The 24,160-nt window shown below is 31.5% G+C and overlaps 1 protein-coding gene and 1 long non-coding RNA gene across 2 annotated transcripts in view; one reads left to right on the forward strand and one right to left on the reverse strand.

Annotated features, from left to right (window-relative positions):
• Positions 1-24,160, reverse strand: part of LOC118188465 (glutamate receptor ionotropic, NMDA 2B-like) — a 755,448-nt gene that overhangs the window by 353,110 nt on the left and 378,178 nt on the right. The window lies entirely within an intron of this gene.
• On the forward strand, positions 1,692-5,212 carry LOC146995287 (uncharacterized). Its single transcript, XR_015043191.1, has 2 exons — positions 1,692-1,732; positions 5,052-5,212. It is a non-coding gene; the product is annotated as an uncharacterized LOC146995287 (long non-coding RNA).

Genomic DNA, 24,160 nt, shown 5'->3' on the forward strand with positions numbered 1-24,160 from the left:
TTTGTCAATGCTTTATATGTTGGCAGAGATATTAGAATGGGAAATTGCTTGACAGCCCTTATTTTTAACTATGTTTCTATACTATAATTTTCAAGATTCTAAAGCTTCTTATAGTGTAGGAAGAGGTATTTAATCCCATTTCTCTTAAAAAGCTTTAAAAAAGCTTTCCAAAGTCCAAGGAGTGTAATAGGTCGACGTTTTGATAATCCACTTTTGAAAAGTCCGAAAGCGCATACATCCATGGCTGATACATCGGGAGATTTAGTAGGGGTATAAATGAAAGGTATGGCCTTGATAACTATTTCTTCTTCCAATTTTTCCAAGGAAATTAACAGTTGACTTTGACCTGTGGCTGGTTGTTTTGTCTTGATGCAGTTCTGCTGATTGATGCCATTATGGTAAAGAAAACGTGTTTCATTTTTGAAAATTTGTTATAAAATATGTTTCTGATAATATATGGACGTGATTTGAACATTTTTCGCCAACTTTTATTTTTAATTTGTTGTTAAAGGAAAAACCATCAACAATCATAAATTCCTTTTAAAATCTTTCTTTAGACTATTAATCATGATTTATGAATATTTTCTCCTCTATGATGATAATAGATGGATATGTTTTATTACAGTTATATACCCAAGATTCATCTGCCGTGAGAACATTTTTTCATTTATGTCCGGATAAATGTTTCTTATACAGAATTCTGCAGCTCGTACTGCGTTCGTCTGTTCGTATGTTGTGGAGAAAGACAAGGCGTAGTATGTTTTTTCTTGCCTTTTTAGGATTCATATCAGCATTAATTGATTTGCTTATAGTTGTCACTGAGCATTTTAATGAATTTGCAATTGTACTTTGGATTTCTGGATTTTCTTTTAAGATAAAAGATATTAATTTTTCAACATTCTTAAGCATTCCATTTATCCTTTGATATGTATTTGAAACAATTTTTATACTCTAAGCCAAACTTTGATATTTCTTTCCACTTCTTTTCAACAATATTAACTATTGTAACTTTAGATATCGAAACGCCATGGCATTTACATTGATTTAATAACTAGACGCAAATAGTTTTCTTAGGAAAATGAACAAACATACCCTCTCCATTCATTTACAATTCTTTTTTAATAGCATAACTTTGCATTAAAACAAAACTGTCAAGCAGAAGACGATAATTTACACTTTCATAAATATAGTTACAGTTGAAAAAACTTCAAAGCACACAATTTTGCTTATAGCAAAGCAAAATCATCTAAAAATGTGTGAGCATCCTCAGTATATCCTTATTCCTTTTAGGCTAAATTTTTTTCTTGCAAAGACAATTGATCATACATCATTGGCCCCTCTTTTAAGCTAAATACTTTTAGTTATTTATTCATTTACGTTTAGGCTAAATAACAGTTTTAAGTTTTTATCTAGTTTATAATATCTTGCATTTTTGAAAGCTTTTGAGTCATTTTTGTCCAACACTGTAAAAAAAAAGTTCGCTCTTTACAGGCAAAAGTTTTGTAAAGTTACAGAAATCAAAAAGTTACACAAGAATTTCCTGTAATGGTAACAGGTTGAAAGCAAACTGTGGCTGGTACAGCTAATTTGCCTGTAACATTACAGATAATGTTTCAGTAGCCGCGCGGAAGAATCACGTGACTGACTGGAAATCAGCCAATCAGAAGAAAAGTGTTTGAAAGCTAGTTGCAGAAAAAAACATGGCTGAATGCATGTTGGTTGTATAGCGCAGGTAAGTAAGAAAATGTTTACAATTACATTTGAAATATTTTTTGTTCATTTTATGCATATTATTCTCATGCACTTTGCACTGTTATATGTAGTGAGTAAGTATTTAAACGTTTAAGCTTTGCGATTAATTAATATCCGTGTTCGTAATGAGTTGAAAGAGTGCAGAATATTTATTCCAAATGCAGATCTAATAGTAGTATTTTGTCATTGCGCATCCGATAAATTACGCCTTAAATTGCCCGTATTATTATTTATAACTAATTATTCCAAAATTTAATCACTGTTGTGGTATTTAATTGAAACGGTAATGTGGTTGTTGAAAACAAAATTAATCATGTTAGCGTTCGTTTGCAATCGTCTGAACAAAGAACGTTTGACATCTTTTTCCAGGCAGGCCTTGCGAGAAAAGTTTATGTAAACATTTAGAATTCTGAATGTAATGTATATATTTTTTTTGCTTACTAGGTTTAGTTTATTCTTTTTCTAGGATTACCTAATTAATTATACTTGGTTTATAATTCAGTCTAATATGTTTATATACGAGTGTGTTATGAAGTAAAATTACAAAAACTTGAACAATTCGGTCGAGAATCTCGTTTATTCTTTAGTGTAATAATATTATTTTTTCAATGGTATTAATTTCTTACGAATATGTTATAATTCCAAAATGAAGTAATTATATTGATTAAAAATATATCGCATCATACTTTTCGTAATGTTTTGGTTTACTAACTAGATGCAACTTAATTATTCCATATATTTTAATATACCAATATCAACAGGGAAAAGATGGAAATGACCTAAAATATTTTTCTAAAAATTCGTTAAACTAGTTATAAAAGAAAACTAAAATTTTGTACATTATTTCCAAAAATATTCCATTAATATTTTATAAGTTACAAAATTTATTATATTGTATATATAACTACCATTGCATACTTATAAGTTTTTAAAAATTTAATGTAGAATTTAGGTTGATTTTATTTTGCCCAATTTTAATACAGTTTTGAAGTATGATAGTCTTGTTACTAGGATAGCATGAATCTGCTAATACAAGTTTAATATATTTCTTGACAAATGTTTCTCTTATTCATGTAATATAATATATAAATCATAAAATAAGTTTTTTTTAAATAAATTATGATTGTGTATTGGAATTTAACACAATTCTGTATCTATATGTTAGTATTAAAAATAAAATAATAATAAATTTTTAATGAAGCATTGATTTTAGGATTAACAACTGTAAATATATATATATACTCACACATGAATAAATGGAAATGCAAGTTACTTTTCCTTACAAAGCCGTCCATGAATATATACTTCCCTTTAGACTGATAGCCTTTGCATGCTTTGCCATATTCTATCAATCCAAATGATGCAAATATGCAGAAAATTTTACTTTCTTTGAAAGTTAATGCAGGAAATAAAATTCAGTGCATTTGTAAACTACATTAGTTCTCTTATAGATTGGTATTTAATTGTCCAATGATTTACTAGTCCAAACTAATGCAGAATTCAGATATTGTTCAAATAAAAGAAAATTAATAAGGTCTGATTGTTAGACGTATATATGAAGATTTATTTTTTTAAATATTATTTTAAGTCAACTAAATTAATTTCAAATTTAAGTAAGTATTCATGCCTTTCAGTAGCATTATTTTTGGAAATCTTAAATTAAATAACTGAATGCAATATTTCTTGTTAATAAAAGAAAAGCAATGTTATGAAAGACTAGCGAAGTGGATTTGCAAGTTCTAATTACGAAAGGTCCCATGCTCTAAGGGGTCATTTTTAAAAATACTTAATTAAAAAAAGTATTTAACGTAAAACTTCCAGCTTCACACATGTGCAATATTAATTCTATATATTTTATCTCATTTTATTGATTAATTTCATAGCATTTCGTGTGACACTAGTAGAAATTATTTATTAAATTTTATGCAGTTTCTGATCTACGTTTTGATTTTGTTATTAATTACATTAGGTTACATAAGATTTAAAATTATGTAAGGTACAAAAACCTTCTGCATCTATTAATATATACTGAAGTGAATGAAATTATGTCAGTGAAATTTTTTAAAATCAAAAACAAATTTCTGTGGAAAATTAAAGTTATAAATTCTAAATGCAAACAAAGGAGTGAATTTGAAAGTTATCAAATAAGCCAAAGTGTTGGTAATTTTTGCAGTTTTGCAGAAGAATTTTTATACTGTGCAGAATGGGAATATGATGTTTGGTTTTGTTAGTACAGTCAAAAGTCGTTAATCCGGACTCGTCGGGACTTCGGCGATTCCGGATTATCAATTTTTCCGGATTACAGATCATCAGTTTAAATCTGGTAAGATGGCATGCAGAAATTTTAAATTAAAAATATGAAACCGTAATTTATGAAATAAAGAACAATTATGATCTAAAGGGTATTAAAATTTACAAAAAAAAAAAAAAAAAAAAAAAAAAAAAAAAAAAAAAAAACTTAATATTTATTTGTTTACTTTATTAAACATTTCTTTCAATGTAAGTTGTTTAAGTTGCTTCGTTTTATGTGATAATACTTTCTCTTTAATTCTATAAACAGCCATAATTTCTTCTTCAGTTACAAAGTCCGCTGTTGAAGTCCTATAATTGCTATGTCGAGAATACCGACTAATTTGACGAAAAATTTAGGGTAACTTGTTTTGTGAGCGCCTTAAGAGAGACAAACATTACCTAAATCATTAAAACAATTTCAGAATCCTGTTGCTAAAAGAAAGCTTGGGGGAAAATGTTGTCCGAGTCCCAGTGATTCATTTGGACCAATATGTAATATTGTTTTAGAAATTTAAGGTAATAAATATAATATTTTTCGAATGCTAAAACAGTTCGAAAAATTTATTCAAGTTCTGAATTCTGAATATAAGTATACTGTATATTATATTTAATAACTATGGTGGCTTCATTTATGAAAAGATTTGCATATTGGCTGTTTTTGTACAATGAACCTTCTCTAAGCTAGCTATGCGTGATTCCTGAAGATTTTGATCTTTAATGATATTGGGCATCTTAGAGAAGTTATGTTTACTAATTAGTTATTTTATGAGGAATGCTGGTTAAATTTAAAAAGTGATTGACTGAGGTAGCTTGTAGTAATGAGACGGTTCACTGTAATGCAATTTTTTAAAGTATTTAAGCTGTTCCTGATTACTTAAGATATTATAAAGAAATATGATTAAAAGTGTTATATGAGCACATGTTTTAAACATCTATTAAAATAATTTTTATAAGCTTTTTAAGAGCATGATTATGATTTTAAAAGAAATGTTTTTTTCTTTATTTAGGAGACATGGTTTACAAAGAAGGGGAAAAACCATTCATTTTTTCCAAGCAGTCGAAACGAATTTTTATGAAATGTTATATTGTGTTATTTTTTAATTAATTCTTTTTTTAAGGTTTTATGTAAAGTTTATGAATTAAGTAATAAATTATTTTTACTTCTGTATTTTAATTAGCATATTATTTGCTTCATAATGTTTCACAATAAAATTATGAATTCAATAAACTTCATAATTAACATGCTGTAATATATATAGAGAGAGAGAGCATAAAGTTTGTTTTCTGTTATCACATGTATATTTCACAATTTTGTATGCAAATCTCGAAATTTATAATAACTAAGAATACTTTATCACTTTCTAAATGGTAACTATTAAGCTTAAAGTTTTATTACATATCACGTTTGTAAAAAATTATAGGTAAAATTAAAATGCATTAAATTTTAAGTTAAACTGAAGTATTAATTTTTGAAACCAATTTGTTAAAGGCATAATTGTATTAAGCATCAAGAATTTTAATGGAAGCAAGGCTTTTAAAATTAAGGTCAGTTGGTGAAGTTTTATGCATATTCAAAAAGCATGATATTAGGTTTTTAATGAAAGACTTCTATCTGTTAATTCAAAGGAAATTATTTGAAGGTAGGGTAAAAACGTTATGCAGTTGCCATCTATTACTTCAAACAATAGCAGACTGTTGTCAAACACTGAGTGCAGATAAGAATAAAAAGGTTAGTTGGACGTTGTAATTCAAGCTTATGAACAAAATTTTGAATTCTTGGTAGTAACAAAATAAAGTTCATTGCTATGTTGAATTCTTTAATTTACTGAAAATGTCATTTTTTAGAAGAAGAGAATATAATATTTTTGAAACATAAAGAACAGCTGTTCTGAGTTCTTCATAGAAATATTTCACAAAATGTCTTTTATTGTAATAATATGATCATGCAACATGCAACATGCTTACTCATATAAGTTAAATCTAAAGGAACATGTGTCTATTTTAACTAAAATTACTAAAAAGAAAGTTCTAGAACATATCTTAATAATTGACACTAAAACATGCAAATAAAGCATACTGTTTTTTTTCTCATCTATTTTACAGGCCAAATATAAATTCCAGATGCCATTTCATTATTTTATATAAAGGATATACATGTAATTTAATGTAAGGAGTAGCATATCAATTTGAACTTAATTATCAAGTTAAACTCAAATCGATTATTAATCAAAATGATATATATACATACAGATATTGGTTTACTCAAAACATATTGATTTCAATGTATTTTATTATAATAAGCATCATTTTATACAAAAATCTATTACTTTTATAGACATATCCTTTAGTATTTCATCTATGAAAAATATATTCTACACACATATAATTACTTAATGAGATATTAGAAGGAAATAATCTGAAACCTTTACAGATACAACCATTGGAATTTTACGTAAGAAAAGTATCTTATAATCACATAATAACTTGCTGTAATAATACAAGCAAATAACCTGTAACGGTTACAGATATATCTGTTGAGATCTTACATGAGAAAAACATGTTATTTTTACATAATTATTTGATGTAATATTACACGCAAATAATCTGTAACCATTACAGATATATCGTTTGGGATTTTACATAAGAAAAATATGTTCTACTTACATAACTATATGCTGTGATATTACAAGAAAAAGATCTGTAACCATTACAGGCAAAACTCTTGTAAAGTTACAAAGAAAACACCTGTTGCTGTTACTCAAATAACCCATGGCATCCCAGTTTCCATGAGTTTTCTTAGTAACCTTACAGATTTTTTTTTACAGTGAAAACTTATAGTTACTATACTATAAGTTTCTTACACTTTTCTGACATATTCAGTGCGCGTATAATTTTAATAAAATGTATACATAGATTTACATATAAAATAATTTTTGATAGTGTTTTAAAATTTATATTTTATCATCTTTAGTTTTGTTTTCCATAAATATCCGAGCTGCAAATGTTACTGATGATAGAGTGTAGTCTAGAATATTCTAGTAGCATAAAAGAATGATATAGTTCAAAGGGTTTATAACTAATGGACAGGATATATTAGGTTCTGATTTAATACATTACATCAAATGTGTATTTTAGTCAAAAGAAAACCCTCATAATTTCATGAAATATTTCCAAACTTTGGTTGGAAAACCAGATACAAAAAATATTTTTATCCGAAATGAAATGCAAGTTTTTAAACTGTTTATTAATTCATTCTACTTGAAACACAATAAGAATGAAGTACTTTTCAGTGTGAAATTGTTTTATGTTAGCTTTCGTTTTATTCGTAGCATTCATTTACCATTCTTTTCTAGTGGCAACAAAACATAATTTTTCCTAATAAGTAAAGTAACAAATGTACGCCTAGGTGTAGTAAGGATGGCACAATGAGAAACCCATTTTCCCGATCAGATTTAAATTTGCACATTCTTTTTGTAAACATTCCATCATGTTTTCTTCAAAATTGGAGGTTATCGTTAAATACGGTAATTTAAATTCCGACACAGAGACTACGTAAAAATTTCCTTATGTGAAAGGTAAATAAGATTCTGCATCTTCACGAAGGCATTCTTTGCACAACCAGTTTTCGTATAGCGCCTTAATCGATGAGCTTCAAATGCAATGTCAATGAAGCAGCCTCAAAAGCGATAATTTGCTGAATTATATTTCTTAAAAACGTCAAAATTTAATAATACCATATCATGTCATTTACTTATATTTTCTCATATCATAGAAAGAAAACTTTACGAAATTAAATTGTATTATTTTTTCCTTTAGCAGTTAGATAATAGTTATTAACAATAATGGAAAGTGCTAATGCTCTTTAAGTTAAGATAATGAGATTTTCTTCTTTTCTTTTGTTTTCCTTCAAAAGGAAAGAAACATATCTCTTTGATTATCTTTCATTATTTATTCACTTTCTAAGTAGATTAGAAGCAAAGTACTATTAAATCGGGCGAAAGAAGAAAGTGTGATTGCTATTTGTACAGTATTTGGCTTTTTGCCATCTGGATTTTGCAGCTCATTAGCTCTCGGCCTCCATTTATGTTCTAGCCCCTTACGATTTACGCAAGCAGTCATTGGCTTGGGTTACCAAGCTAACCAAAACTATGACCATTAACTGCAGCATGCTCTACTGAATATGTCCCATGGTTAAAGAACTGCGATAAAGGGAGATACTTTTCTTTTGCTGCCGGATATCAGAACAAGAATCATAAACTATTTTCAAGGAGATAGATTTCTTCAATTGTTTTCATTAATAAATGAATAGAATAAAGTATAAATTAAAAATATAAAAATAAATATAATTCTGTTTCTTTATTATAAACTTTTAACGAAAATTATACAGTCTGGTTCAGTTTCGTAACGAGTAATGCACACTATAATTCAAGAAATTTGAAGTAATACTTCCACCCCACATATTAATCAATGATAGGGATTAATTTAAAACTAGAAATATTATCTGAGTGGGAAATAACTTTCTTGAACGTGTTACACTATTACAATGAAATTTAAAGGATATATTTAAAGAACGTATTTCTTAAGATTCAGAGAACAGATACACATAACATATTTTTTGATTTCCTAAATACACTGCTGCTAATATATCAACAAAAATAACACATAATCATTTAAATTAATAATAACTGCTTTTAATAAATGCTTAATATTTTTAAACTAATGATTTAAAATAATTTCGGGACAATAACGTTACAATGTTTTTAATAGACTGTTGCCTTTAGGACTGTTCTTTTAGGTATGCTAGATCATATTTGTTCTCTTAAATCAGCTATGCAGAAGAATCCTTTCAAGTTACAAATCACTAGATGAAAATTGAAAAACTTTCAGCGACTTTAAGTGTGTAAAACAACAGTTTTATAATCAGTGATTAGATTGTAATAAACTAGTTCCTTGGGCCTAAATAATCTTGCCTACTTAATTTATATCTTTTAATATCAAATTGAAACAATAAAAAAAGTTACATGATATTTTGTAGAGTCATTTTTTCCTTTTAAAGGAAATGGCAGAGCACATTGTAGAGACATTAGGTTAATTGGGAAAGCCAGAGAGATGAAAAATTAGTAAACATCTTCATCGGGAATCGAACCTCTGACCTCTGAAATACCGTCCCCGTGTGCAAACCACCACATCACGAAGGCTCGCTAAGAAGACGGTAGAAATACCTTATAACCGTTTTCAGCAATTTTCATTAAGAATAGCCGAGTCGATTAGTCAGTTAGCTGTTTCATTCTCGAAAACTTTCTCAGGTTGTACTGCAGCTTGCAGATCAGTATTACAGGCGCTAGAAGACGGAACGTTCACGCATACATTTGCATTCGTGATTTACGCAGATTTCAAACATACATCCTCAGTTTTGGGCTTCCCTAATCACTATACAAACCGTTCAAGAAAGATGCGTCGTGAAAGAAACAGACATTTGAGCAATAGTTGCGATTATTGATTCAAGTATTTGTATTGGCAAGCAAGAAACAAATAGCTCGCAAGTTTAAATATTAGTTGGTTATTAGTTAAAGATACACATCACATTGATTAAGCAAAAAAATGTGATAAGTGATGTGATGTTGTAAGCAGGAGATGTGATTGCTGTAAGAATAAAAAAAAAATGTGATAAGTGATGTGATGTTGTAAGCAGGAGATGTGATTGCTGTAAGTATAAAAAAAGCAATCCGCTTGCACACACTCTACATGTATTCAAGTACATATATTGAGATAGAATTTTTAAATTGTACGCAAACGTTTCTACAGATACATAGGAATCAGATATTATTTTCAAGGAAGAAAACAAGTATGCTCATACGGATAATCTGGTGACAAATTTCATAAAATGCAATGCAAATAAACAGTGCAATGAAATCTGGTTTGATTTTCACTAAACTTTATTCTACATTCCTCAAACTGTTCTTGAGTATAAAATTATATTTATGAAGGTGTCTTGAAGAACTGATGATTCTATAAGTTCTAACTAACGACTTTAATAATTAATAAAATTCTTAATATTTAAACTTTTAATTTTCCATTTCGCTATATTTATTTGCTTCTATCGCAATAATTTGCTCAACTTTATGTTTTATGCAAATCTGCATAAGAAATTATCTGATAGGCAACATGAGAGGAAATTTAAGTCTTGCGCTTCCGTAACTCATGCTGAATTCTTGTGAGAATAATTCTCTGAGAAAGTCCTCGCTACTTTTGCGAATATGCTTCTGCTTTTCTGTCAATGCGAGAACGAAGTGCAATATTAAATTAGATATTTATAGTATTCCCAGGTATTTACAAATGTAAATTGGTTGCGTTAAATGCCAGATTATATAGAGGCGACTTTAAAGCAAAAATCATAGTAATACGTTTCGTCTTCTACACTCACTGATATTCTAGATTAAAGAAAACTACATTATTTTTAATTTTTATTTCATGTCAAGCCGCAAACTGAGTTCAATTAAGAATCTATATGGTATAGTATAAGATCATTGTCAAAATATGTAAGTTAATTATAGTATAAGTCATTTTCAAAATTGGTGTATAACTAAATTTCGGATAGCTCGATGTTATTGTCAGTTTGATTTAACTCTTTGAAAACCGAAGTTTTCGCCAACCTGCATGCTGAAATACCGAAGCGCCCGAAATGCTTTTCAAGTTTCACAGCAGTTTCCTCCCCTCCCCATCCATTAATGCACTAAGAGGGGTGAAGATTTCAAATAACATACTTTCGACTTCGACAAATAAAGATAATGAACAACAAATAAATTCTTTTAAGATAAACTGTCTGCAATAAACTGTTACAATGCATTTGGATAAACTACATCTGCTATTGCATACCTTAGGGAAAGGAAGAAAACAATATCGCAATTTCGGGCGGGTGGGGTCGTTTGAATGAAAGGGCGTCACAGGCGTTTTGGTCTTGAAAAGGTTAATTAAGAAAATACAATGCAATGTATGTATAACTCATATCTGGTTGGTAACTTAATGTTTTTGCTGCAGCAGAAAAAAAAAATCTAGCTATTGTAAATTAAAAAGTTCAAGGATAATTTAGAAGATCATATGCAGTGATAAAATGTTAATAGCATTTACTATTTAAAGTGCTAAAATATGTATGCAAAAAATTTCTGAAGTTTTAAAAGAGAGTTAGTTTTCTTGTAATGTTGCGCGCTTCCAACCTGCACGCAACAATAGTGGTGACTGCTATGAACTGGAAAGTATACAAAGTCTTGAGAAGGGTTTAAATCCCTTTTTTATTCAACTTTAGAAATTACAGATGCGTGCTCTTGAAGCTCACAAACTACGCCGACCCGGCGGTAAAATAAAAATAAGAAACTAAAAATTAATAATAACAAGTGACTACCTAAGAGGCTCTCTAAACGTAACTAACCTAACCGCGTTCTAAGATACCGCTGACAATTCAGCAAACTTCTGAAAATTACGTTGAAAGATTTAACTATCTACTGAGGCAAGCACACAGGCCGAAACGCGTGGTTCTTCAATTTCTACCTAGCCACCTCCACGCTCGTGAAGCAAGAAAGCCCTCTTTCGAACTCGTTTCCCTTCTATTTAACTCAGATTACTTCCGCTGACAATTTTGAATACTTTGCGCGTTCTACTAAAAGTTACATACTCTGGCATTGGCAATTCCAGGGGAAAGTAAGGCGTTAGTTAAAATAAATATAAACCCTACATTTGCCGCTGGCAGAATTTGGTAAACTTGGAAGCAGGTTCTAGAAACGACCTGTTGAAAAGTTTCCGCAATTCGGAAAGAGCCTCGTTTACATAAAAAAGCTGTTTTCTCACAAAAGGTAGAATAAATTTCTGTAGATACTTATTTAACCCTCTCTTCTTACAGCAACATTTCCTGGACTTCAGCAATCAATCTGTTCTCTTCCTTCCAGCATCTGGAAGGAATAAGTATCAGTATCTTTCTAAATACATTATAATTTACACTTTCTTGACACTGAATAAGTTTTTGTTTTTGATCGATTTATTTTCCTTAGTTACTGCTTAATTCACATTCATTCAAGTATTCAAACATGAATTTAACTTTACCCTGGCTCTCCACCATGTGTGGTGTCAAACGGGAATATTCGTGTTTTAGTATTGCAACACTTCCCCTAACCACAATGATTTGTTAGAATTCAACGACCATATAGACACACCTTACTCGACATTATAAAACTCGATGATCTATTTTAACATTCTTAAAATTCAAGTGTAGGTAGAGAACCCTACAAAACACATTCATTCTAAATTCCCCCTCATTCATCTTTAGACATGCAGGCTTTCGCTCTAAAGCATGATTTTATCTACAGTTTAATATTTAAATTTGAATTCATTTCTTTTGAGCATTTACTTTTAGCATCTAAAATTTTATGCTTCTAGACTAAATTCTATTTTTACATAACTTTCAAGTATTTACGTATATTTACAAAATTCTAATCCATATGATTTTTACAATTTACCATAAAATGAATAAGAGAAAAATAAATTTTTACTCTACGCATTCTTCGCCAAGCTGGCGGCACTGAAACTAAATTTCTTATTAATACAAGAATACGAAGTTATTTTTATCTTCGGCCAAATTTAGGCTTTAACATAACAGAATTAGTTTTTCGACCAACAGAAACTGCTTGTTCTTAGATTTTATACTTAAAGAAAATAATACTTTTGCCTTAGCTAAATAAAGTAAAACAAAACTAAGTCTCAACCGAGACAAATTGACTTCCGTCAAAACATAGAACTTCGGACTTACGCATAACATTTCGCAACAAAAGAAAAAAAAATTATAGAAGATTTTAACTTATCTTTGAGTTTTCGATGATTGGAACTCCGACATCCTCTTCTGGCAGAACTGCTCCCACGATATGGAATTCATCGACGTCAGTCGTCTCCTTTGTGTCCTTCGAGTGTCGTCCATGTTGATATTTCTTCTTCGCCCTCTGCATGCTGGCCTCTTGGAGTGGTAGTCGTCGGGTTGCTGTCTTTTCCGTTTTGCCCCTGGACGGCTGGTCTTGGCGTCTTCCGGTTGGAATCATGCTTGAATTTCTTCTGTTGGTGATGGTCTTTTCGTTCCTCCTGCTGTCTTTTCGTTCTCGGGAACGGCGGCCTTGTTTGCACCTGACACACTGGCCCTGGAAGCGTTTTCCTCGATGCAAAATTTCTAATGCGATACGTTGTAAGTGGTCTTTTCCTCTTTACCAAAGCTTTTGTACGCAGCGGCGTTGCTTTCTTGTATTTCTTAAATGCTGGAGTCTGACCGTTTTCATTTCTTCTTTTCGGTACCGTCGCATGACTTGTAGAAGGGCTAGGTTTCTCTTCAGTTCTCTGCTTCTTGGGTGGTGGAGCGGGTGACGTTACTTCTTGATCTTCCACTTCTTTTATGGTTGAGTCCTGCAAGAAACTTTTAAGGATTTCAAAATCATTTTGATTATAATATTTTTTCACCTGATCGGGACTTGCTTTACAGATCTCCCCTCTCTCGTTCTTAAGATATAATAAGACTCCTTTGATTTCCTGAATTACGTAGGGGCTTTCAAATTTTGGAGCTAACTTTGCAGTAAAATTGTCTGGGGCACTTGATAAAGAAAATTTCCGCTTCAACACTTTATCCCCAACTTTAAAATCTGCTTCACGGCGTTTTCTATCATAGTATAATTTTTGTCTATTTCTTGCCGTATCCGAGCTTTTAACCGCCTGGTCAATGAGTTTTTGCACATCTTTTTGTTTAAATTCTTGCTCTCTTTGTTGCACAAAGAATAATTTATCTAATGGCGTAATTAACTTCCATTCTAAAAATAATTCTGCTGGAGTTTTTCCCGTAGTATCGTGATTTGCCGTTCTTAAAGCATAAGCTAACTCATTTATGTAGCCATGCCAGCGCTTGTGATGTGTGCTAACCTAAATTCGAATTATTTTTACAATATTTTTATTATTTCTTTTTGCTATGTTTGCGTGTGGTCTATACGGAACCACTTTGATATAGCCTATGCCAAGTCCAGTGAAAATATTTTCAAATATTTGGCTAACGAATTGTTTACCGTTATCGCTAATGACTTTTATCGGTGCACCGTATTTAAAAATGTATCTGTGTAAGAATGCGTCTGCGACTGTTTTGGCTGACGCGCGTTTAAGTGGAACAATTTCTGTCCATTTTGAAGAAATGATCTACAATTACTAAAAGAAAACGATTTTTATTTAACTCACTCTGGGGGAAAAGACCAAGAACATCTATGCCTAAAATTTCATTCGGAAATGTAGCGCGAATGCTATTTAAGTACCCGGCCTGGCTGTAATTAATATAATTTATTAACTGACATTGATTGCAGGACCTGACATACGCAGTTACTATTTTGTATAATTGCGGGAAATATACCTTTTTAAAGTCTTTCTGACCCCTAAATGACCCGCTGTTTTCGCATCGTGTAATTCCTTCAAAATGCTTAATCGAAGCAAGGCTGGGATGACTGGTTTGTACTCAAGATTTTCGTTTGTTGTTTCCGTATAAAATAATAAATTATCTATTATTTCATAGTTTTCTGCTCTATTTCTTATCGCATCGATATCTGTGTGCTCAAAGCTTTCGGGGTCTTTCAAATATGCATAGATATTTCCAAATTCAGGATCAGCTTTCAATTCAGCAATAATTGTTTCTCTAGAATCTAAAATTTTTGAAGTCAACACAGCGCATTTGAGTTCATTTCCTTCATCGTCCAGTTTTATACGAGAAAGTGCGTCAGCTACATTGTTTTCCTTACCCGGTTTATATTTAATTATGAGATTATATTCTTGAAGTTTTAAAGCCCATCTTATTAACCTGGGCGTTAGGTTTTTCCCCGAGTAAAGTCTACCAACAGTCGCATGATCCGAAAAGACTGTTACGGGCGCTTTGCCGAAATAAACTCGAAATTTGTGTACAGCCATTAATACGGCTAGTGTTTCTCTCTCTGTAGCTGTATAATTCCTTCGTGTAGGGTTCAAAGTTTTACTAAAAAATGCCAAAGGATGGCCATTTTGCATGAGAACAGCACCTACAGCATAGTCCGACGCATCTGCTGAAATTTCCAGGTTTTCGTCCCCCTCCGGGAATTTCAAAACAGGGGCATTGATGAGCGCTTCTTTTAACCTTTCAAATGCGGTACTTGCTTCTGCTGTCCACGTGAATTTACTTTTCTTTCTTTTAATTACTAACAAGGGTTCAACAATATTAGCAAAATCTTTTATGAATGACCGATAATAAGAACATAACCCAAGGAAAGAAGAAAGTTTCTTGGCGGTTTTGGGAGGTGGGAAATTCTTGATGGCTTTTATTTTTGAATCTTGAGTTTCTATACATTTTTGCGAAATTTTATAACCCAGATATTTAAGTTCTTTAGTTGCGAACTTGCATTTTGAGGCGTTAATTGTAAGACCGGCCTCTCTTAATAATTTGAAAAGTTCTTCTAGGTCTTTAATATGTTGTTCCTACGTACTACTCGTTATTATTATATCATCTAGATAGATTAAAGTCGATTTTCCTAGGACAGGCTTTAGAACAATGTCCATAGCTCTCTGGAATGTTGACGGGGCCCCACGCAACCCAAAGGGCATGCGTAAAAATGCATAAGTGCCCGATTTTGTTATAAACGCGGTTTTATCTATGTCTTCGGGTCTCATAGCTATTTGATAGTAGCCAGACGGTAAGTCCAACGTAGTCATGTATCTTGCAGATTTAATCTTTCTAATAATTTCCTCTATAACCGGCAAAGGGTAAACTGGGAATTTAGTAATACTATTTAGTTTTCTGTAATCGATAGCAAACCTCCAAGCCCTTTTATCCGAAGGAGGAAACTCGTTTCTTTTCCTACATAATACGACTGGACTCGCGTACTCACTATTTATGGGCGTTATTATTTGGTTCTTTAACATTTCCTGAATGTGTTCTTCTATGATTTGCTCTTTCTGTTTATCATAGCGGTAAGGTTTAGTCCTACAGGATTTGTCGGTAGTTAACTGTAGCTCATGCCTAACTATTTGACAACTACCAGGCCGTTCTGAAAACAAGTTTGAAAAAGTACTCACCACTTGCTGGATGGCTTGGCTTTCATGGTCATTCAAATGGCTAAGGTCGACTTGCGGTTGTTCTGCTGGTTCCACCACCCTCCGATCCATCTCCAGCAGAATAGAACTTTCCTGAAAATTCAGTTTGGCCTTCGCGGCTTTTAAAAACTCCATACCTAAAATAAGTGGACTTTGCGAGTTTTTTACTACAAAAATTAATACTTTAAGGCTTTCGTTTTGAACCTGTATTTTTAAAGATAATTTTCCAATACAGTGACAAGTTTCTCCTTGCGCTGCTATGATTTCTGTGTTTTTATTTTTAAATAATCGTAACCTAGTAAAGTTCTTCTTAAAAAAAATATCATTCATAAAATTACCTTCTGCTCCTTTCTGGACCCTCGCTTTTACAGGCCCCTCTACTCGTTTAAAGCTTTCCTTTCAACTTCTGCCTTCTGAGTACGCGGACGGTTGTTTCCAAATTTCCTTTTTGTGCCTTGACCTTCGAGCTTTGATGTGTTAGCTTGATAGCTCTTTCCCCCATAAGAGTGATTTGCGTTTCTGGTTTGCTCATTTGAAGATTGCCTTCGGATACTTATACATACCGCTATTCTGCGATTATAGATACCGCTATTCTGCGATTTTGGAACTTGACCGCCAATTCGAAGAGTTCCTGCAATGTGCTTGGGTTTCTAATTTCGAAGTAATCTTGAACACCAGGTAGCAATCTTGGTAAGATTATTTCAATAATCTTCGCGTCGGGTTTCTTCCCATACAGCATATCCGTCAGCTTAATTTTTCGCAGAATAAAGTCCGTCAACTCTTCTATATTCCGTTGATAAAAACTATATAGTTCGGCTTCTAGCCTTGCTCGATCTTTCACTATGGGGAAGGTCTTTAATAACGATTTTTTGAAATTTTCAAATGTATATGTCTGGCCTCCGAATTCCCCTAATTAAATTTGCCTATATTCTTCCACCATAGCGAGGCCTGTCCTCTTAGTGCAGATGCGGCGATGGCAACTTTTTGTCTTTCAGGCACAGGGTAGAGCTGGAAGTGATTTTCGAGGCTTTCTAGAAATATGCCACCGAATTTTTTCCGTCGAAATTGACGTTTGGCTTGATTGACGCTTTCATCGTCTGGACCAGGTATCCAAATCCTTCCAATTGGCTTGCCATTTCTTGTTGTTGTCCAGCAGCTTCCATCCAATTTTCAGTTCGACAAGTGTTCGGGCGCCAATGTAATGTTGCGCGCTTCCCACCTGCACGCCACAATAGTGGTGACTGCTATGAACTGGAAAGTATACAAAGTCTTGAGAAGGGTTTAAATCCCTTTTTTATTCAACTTAAAAAATTACATATGCGTGCTCTTGACGCTCACAAACTACGCCGACCCGGCGGTAAAATAAAAATAAGAAACTAAAAATTAATAATAACAAGTGACTACCTACGAGGCTTTCTAAACGTAACTAACCTAACCGCGTTCTAAGATACCGCTGACAATTCAGCAAACTTCTGAATATTACGTTGAAAGATTTAACTATCTGCCGAGGCAAGCACACAGGCCGAAACGCGTGGTTTTTCAATTTCTACCTAGCCACCTCCACGCTCGTGAAGCAAGAAAGCACTCTTTCGAACTCGTTTCCCTTCTATTTAACTCAGATTACTTCCGCTGACAATTTTGAATACTCTGCGCGTTCTACTAAAATTTACATACTCTGGCATTGGCAATTCCAGGGGAAAGTATGGCTTGACAGGAAAGATAGTTTAAACTTAAAATAAATGTTAGTTAAAATAAATATAAACCCTACATTCTAAAGAGTTAAAGAGAGTTTTCAAGTGTTAATTTCAAATGTGTTAAAACAGGAAATATCATTTTTATGATTTGTTCTTTTAACATATTTTTGTTTATATTACACCCAGAGATATTAGCAACTAAAATTATATCGCTAACTTTCCGTTTTAACTTATTTTTTATTACTCACCATGTTCAATTAATACATTGTGAGGAAAATTATCTAATCTTTAGTTTTAATAGCTTATTTTATGTAGATTACAAACTGATTATTAAAAAGAAGTTAATGGAAAATTTCCTTTCAAAATCAATTCCCATTGCATTAGCGTAACAGATAGTGCAGTTCTTTGTAAAAATTTAGAAAGCGAGGTTAAAGCAAATTTATTTAATAATCCCTCGCTGGATAAAGGAATTTATCACGAGAAACGTTCCGCTCAGAAAATATGTATAAAATAAATTGCACTTAGAAACTGCTATCCGTACAGAGGCGATCTATCTGCTTGCTAAAATTAATTCCGAGAAACATTTCATTTTCTCCAAAAATTTAATAATAGAGTTCCCCTTTATACCTAAAGAAGCTATTCATAATCATATGTCACCAAAAATATGCGCGATGTAATTCGCATCTGGCTTTAATTTCATTGTTTTAAATTCAAGACTTTTCAGACCGAATTCTTGCAGCTACACTTATACATTCCACATAACAGCTAAATATTTCATCATTTCTATCGTTACTTTACACAGAAAATCTGAGGTGTAGTTCGTTTGAGCCAAATATGGGAATAAAAAGTAAAGTTTAATTAGTTCCTTGAGATCACTTTCGCCTCAGCACTTTTATCGTGCCTTACAGCAGCCGCAAGCATTAAATTGTTTCTCCATAGTTACGTCGTGTTTCTTCATAAACCCAGTTTATATGTTAGACCATGTTATGCGTGTTTACACGTTTAATTAGCTCAAAATGTTTGAAAGAAAAACGTTAAAAAAAGAAAACTAGTGTTAGATTATATGGATTAAATACCTTGACGAATAAATAGAAGGTCGAAACAAATTAATAAAATTAATAAATAAAAATGTTTTATTAACATCCAGGACTGCATACATTTACGCATTGCACTTAAATAATTTATTACAACAACGCTCATTTGCCTGCGTCAGACCAATATAAAATGCCAAAAAAATGCGATTTATATAAAAAGCTGTTGAAACAGTTTTCATCAAGGATTTCAGAACTTGAATCTTAGGCTTCACATAAGTGCGCTCTTTAGAAAAACGATGGTAAAATGTTTTAACCTTCTTTTATCTGTAATCTGTCATTTGGTAGAATTTAATGTTGTCACACATCACAAGGAAAAGTACACTTTGTATTGTTTGAAAGTCATGAAACTATTTTTCAAGTAAAATAGTTTTTGAATTGTATTACATTTTATTAAAGAATATTTTGGAGTTTTAACTATACTGTTACGTTTTTTAAATAAAAGGTACCATTGTTTTCAATAAAATGGAATTTTCTATGTTATTTTCCCTTTTGCAGTTATTTTGGCTGTTACATTTTTAGTGTTACTCTAGTTCAATTATTTTATATGTAAGATACATTTTAATTATCACGTTATTTATTGCTTTGAATATTCACTTGATTGCTCCTCTTTTATTTAATCCACCGGAAAATGCATATGAAGTCGATTTGAAATAAAGAACAAGAATCAGAACTAATAGGGAAGGTTGGCAACTTTTGCCCGTCGTGATGAAATTCTTGCGTTGCAGCCAGTGTTAAAATCTTTCCCTACAAGTTGTCCTTCGTTGGAATTACGTTAGTAGTTGTGGTGTAGCTAATCCAGCTCGTTAGGTTTAGAGTTTACCTCTAAAACCCGCAGGAAACGTAAATTAATTTTGTCAATGTTTTAGTTCCTGCCATTTCGAGTTGAAGTGCAAAATATATCTTTTGGCTATTTTACATTGATTTAATTAATTAATATTCTGAGACAGAAAAATCAAGATGAATGCTAATGCATTCGGAAGTGCAAGAAGGTTAGATTAGTTTTTAAATTAAGACACAGAAAGTTAAATCTTATGCATTTAAAACATATGGTAAGTTTTTTCTTAGCTATGTCGAAATTACTAGGTTTTTGGAACGAAAGTGTTTGCAGCTTGAAAAAACAGCAATGGCTTTGAACCAAGGATCTTCTAAGTACCGGCTGGAGGTGCAAACCGCGAACGACAAAAACAAGTTGCAGCTGTAAAATGGGAAAACTGGAAAAAAAAAATCTAAAACCTTTGTATTGTTACGGATTTTGTACTTATTTAGCTACTTTTAGTAGAACTGTAATTAATATTGTTTTATTTTCCCATGCAATGCAGCGCGTGACGAGCTTTAACAGAAAGCTATTGCAGTACTCTTTTGCCTTTCAGAAACCTCGACAAAATACCGCAATGTTCTCGTGCATGATTAAAAAGCTTATAAAAGCCGGAGTAAAACAACTCAATTTAGTTGTTTAGATAACAGTTGTTGTTTACTGTAGCGAATTCGCGGTGAGATCGGATTAGCTTTCTCTGAGCTTTGAATTGTATTCTAGTTAACGTTTTAGTAGTTTAAAATATAACTACTGTGTGATATTGTACCAATACCTGTGAGGAAATCTTTCAGCACTTTTGTTTATTTCTTGTGATAAGAAAAAATGCTATTAACTTTTCATAAGACTTGTGCATTCATTCTATACCGTACGCACGCAACAGTATTATTCTGATCTTAAACAAAAATTTGACTGAGTAACTCATCATTTGATATTGCTGTTATTTAGATTCTTATTAAAGTAAACCAAAGGACAAAATATCACAATTTAAGGACTGAAAACAACAATCTAAACCTTCTTAGCAGCTTCTCTGGGAGAGAAAATAAATATGAAAATAAACATTTAATTTATGAAAGAAAAGGAAATATTGGATTCAAAGATCCATTATCGCTAAATAATATAATGAATGACTGGAGTATTTAAATAACATGTTTACAAATCATTTAACTCTATGAAAGTTATTTGCATTAAAATGTTTAAACCTTATTTCAAAATTAATTTGATATTCGTAAAATTTAACTTTGCAACTTTGCATAGCGAAAAGTGTACTTTGTATTAGTCAAACTGTAATTATATTTTTCCAATAATTGATGTCATTTTCTTTCACCCCACACTATTTTATGGTAGAAAATCAATTTTGTTAAAATAAGGTCAACGTATCCGTACTGGGTTAGTTACACTAATCAGTACCAGCACTGCCAGGAAAATGGCGGGAAATTCAATGGAAGACTGTTTAGTTGAATGACTGTTTCCACGTTTCGTTAGACTAGCACTTAGTTTTGCAGTAGGGAAACGTCAATGCGAAGAGAAGTGTTATAAAGCCATCAGAAATCCGCATACATAGTATCATTTTTAAATTAGTCAGCTACTTAGATGAAAGTGTCGTTTTCAGGCTCTTGTTTTTTGTTCTGCTCATTTGAATTTATTTTCCTGTCCCCACATGAAGGATTTAGATTTCTTAGTAGTAGAGCCATTCGTGATTATATTTTATAATATAATTAATAATTGTTTGTAAAGTTTAGACAGTTTTCATTACTAATCAATTCCATCGTTATTTAGCATTGCATAGTTATATAAACCTTTATATTGAAGACGTTAATTAGTAAGAAATGGAACCAAGAAATTCATAAATTTTGTTACTTAAGTTTTATAATAGAAAATACTAAATAATCATTCTATTAATTTTCAGTATATTCATAATTTAAAATTATTTGTAAAGGCATTAGATCTTATTTGCAACTTAAATGATTCATCCCATTTGAAGCAAAGCTACTCACAAGAAAGTCTGACCATTTGATCAGCATCAAGTAATATCTTTTAAGCAATATATTTTTCTCATTGGAAAAATTTTGATTTTTATTGTGACTTCAGAGACATAAAAATAATGGAAAGATGACAGGAAAACATGAAATTGAAAAATGAATTTATAAACTCTCTGCATTTATTCTTAGAAAAGAAAAATATCAAACGGAACGGATGAAATAGTGTCTTCATATGAATTAAAATGATATGAATAGGAATAATTTTAGCTTATAATCACTTCTTTGAATCTTTCACACCTTCTCAGCTCTGAAAATTAATTACAGTTTAAATCCCTAGGATTTACATTTAGCGCTTTAACCAAAGTGGCTTAAACGATATGTATATATATATAAAGATTTATTTATTATCGGGTATTTAATATATAAGTAATTAAATGCTTCTAGAATAGAGACCTTATTAAAATTTCTTCGAAACAATTTATTCATGATTTAATAAAAACTAAACGAAGGAACCGTTATAAAGTTTTATTATGCTAAAATTGGGGCAAACAGACCAAATTTGTTTGACACATATTTCACCTATCCTCAAAGGGCACATCTTTGTTGTTGCTATAGACAATTAATATTATATAGATGTTTCTTTGATACACATACTGGTATTGACGCACCATAGTCACAGCATTTGACATACAATTCAAAGATCCTAATTGAGCGGAAAATGAAGTCACAAAGATAGTACAGTTGGTAAATTCTTCACAGATGCATCCTATGGGATTAAACCCGAAAACTAAGTTGACCACGACATTTATCCTCCATTTTCTCGTCCTGTGCAATTCGGATCACCATTGTGATAAGCAGTAGAACAAAATCTTATTAAAAAATATAATCTCACTGTTTTCATTAACTGTCAGCCAGCCTTCCAGTATGCCCGAATGAAGCTTTCTGATGACACAACAGATGCCTGTCATATCAGCAAAAGTGAATGTATGGAGTGTTTGTGAAATATATAAAGATGTTACGAATTTGTATCTGTTTTAGTGAAATAAATTTTGAAATCGATTTAAGAATTTATTTCATCTTAATATTTTTTATGTTTCAACAAATGTGCTATAACACTAATTTTCCTAACGACAGGTTTTTTTTTTTTTTTTCCGCGCAATTTAGCAATTTATAAAGTACTTCATTCAGGCCGTCTGCAGTCGAGTGAGAAAATGGCTGGATACTAGTTTCTAGATATTGGTTTGAATTTCGATAAAAGGGCTGCTTTCAGGAGTGTCGTTTGTCTGTTATTCATCTGTAACTTTAATACAGCCAATGTCTATTAAAATATTCTTCTCGAAGACATTTTTCCGCAGGCAGATAGCCTCAAGTGCAACAAGTACGCCCACGAAAAGATTTACATTTATTACATCACTTGACACTATTTTATTTAAATGTAAATAAAATAATCACACGCTAAAACGTACTCCCGAGCCAAAATAGCTTTAAGAAAAAGAAACTTTAGAAATACATTTACTGTAAATGCTATACGTGCTTGATATGTATTGCTACATATTCGTGCTAAGTACGTAAATCATTGACTTCATCACTAGTGAAACATTATATATGCTCAAAAAGAGTTTGTTTAGTGGAATCTAAAATCCTTCCTTTCTCTCATTGAGAAAAGTGCACATGGACACAATACCTGAGTTATTCATTGAAATATCTAATGAAATGATCAGTTTATTTAATTCATTGAAACTGCGAAAATGGGGAAAATGTACACTTATTGGCTTATTTACTACAAGTAAGTATTTACGGGATTATTTAAAGCAAGTTTGTTGGATATTTAATATATTATTTGAAATCAGTATGTATTTAAGTTATTAAATATTATTTTAAATAAAGTAACTTCACGAATGTTATAATTAAATGTAGAAAGATTCGAGTCTCGTAAAATCAAATTTTGACATGATTGGCAAAACTTCTAAATTAAAGGAAGCAATAGAGGGATTTTTAAAGAAATGTTTTAAAGTCTGTAAGATTTATTTTTAATTCAAAGTTATAAAGTATTTGCTATTTCTTACTTTATTGGCCTATTTGGTATAACGGAATATTAGAACTCTGGGAAAAGCTTCATCAGTGAGATAAATGATAATATATATGCCATGCTTTTATACGATGGAAATGATTATTTCGTGCCTTTTATTATTTTTCACTAAACTAGTTGCTATCATTGGGCTAAATAATAACTGCTTACAATGCATCATTTAGTCAAAATTCCTTTTATGCATTGGAATATTGTTGGACGGGCGTCGTAAATTCTAGAGCATAATTTTCTTCTCGCCAACAAGAATATGTGTTTTCGAAGGGATGTGGTCTTTTCAATAGTACGCGGGGTTGCTTTAATTTTATTCTTTTATGAACTGCATTTGA

Source organism: Stegodyphus dumicola, chromosome 9 (assembly GCF_044657685.1).
Source record: "Stegodyphus dumicola isolate Sdum_Otavi_A_Nest chromosome 9, ASM4465768v1".
NCBI lineage: Eukaryota > Metazoa > Arthropoda > Arachnida > Araneae > Eresidae > Stegodyphus > Stegodyphus dumicola.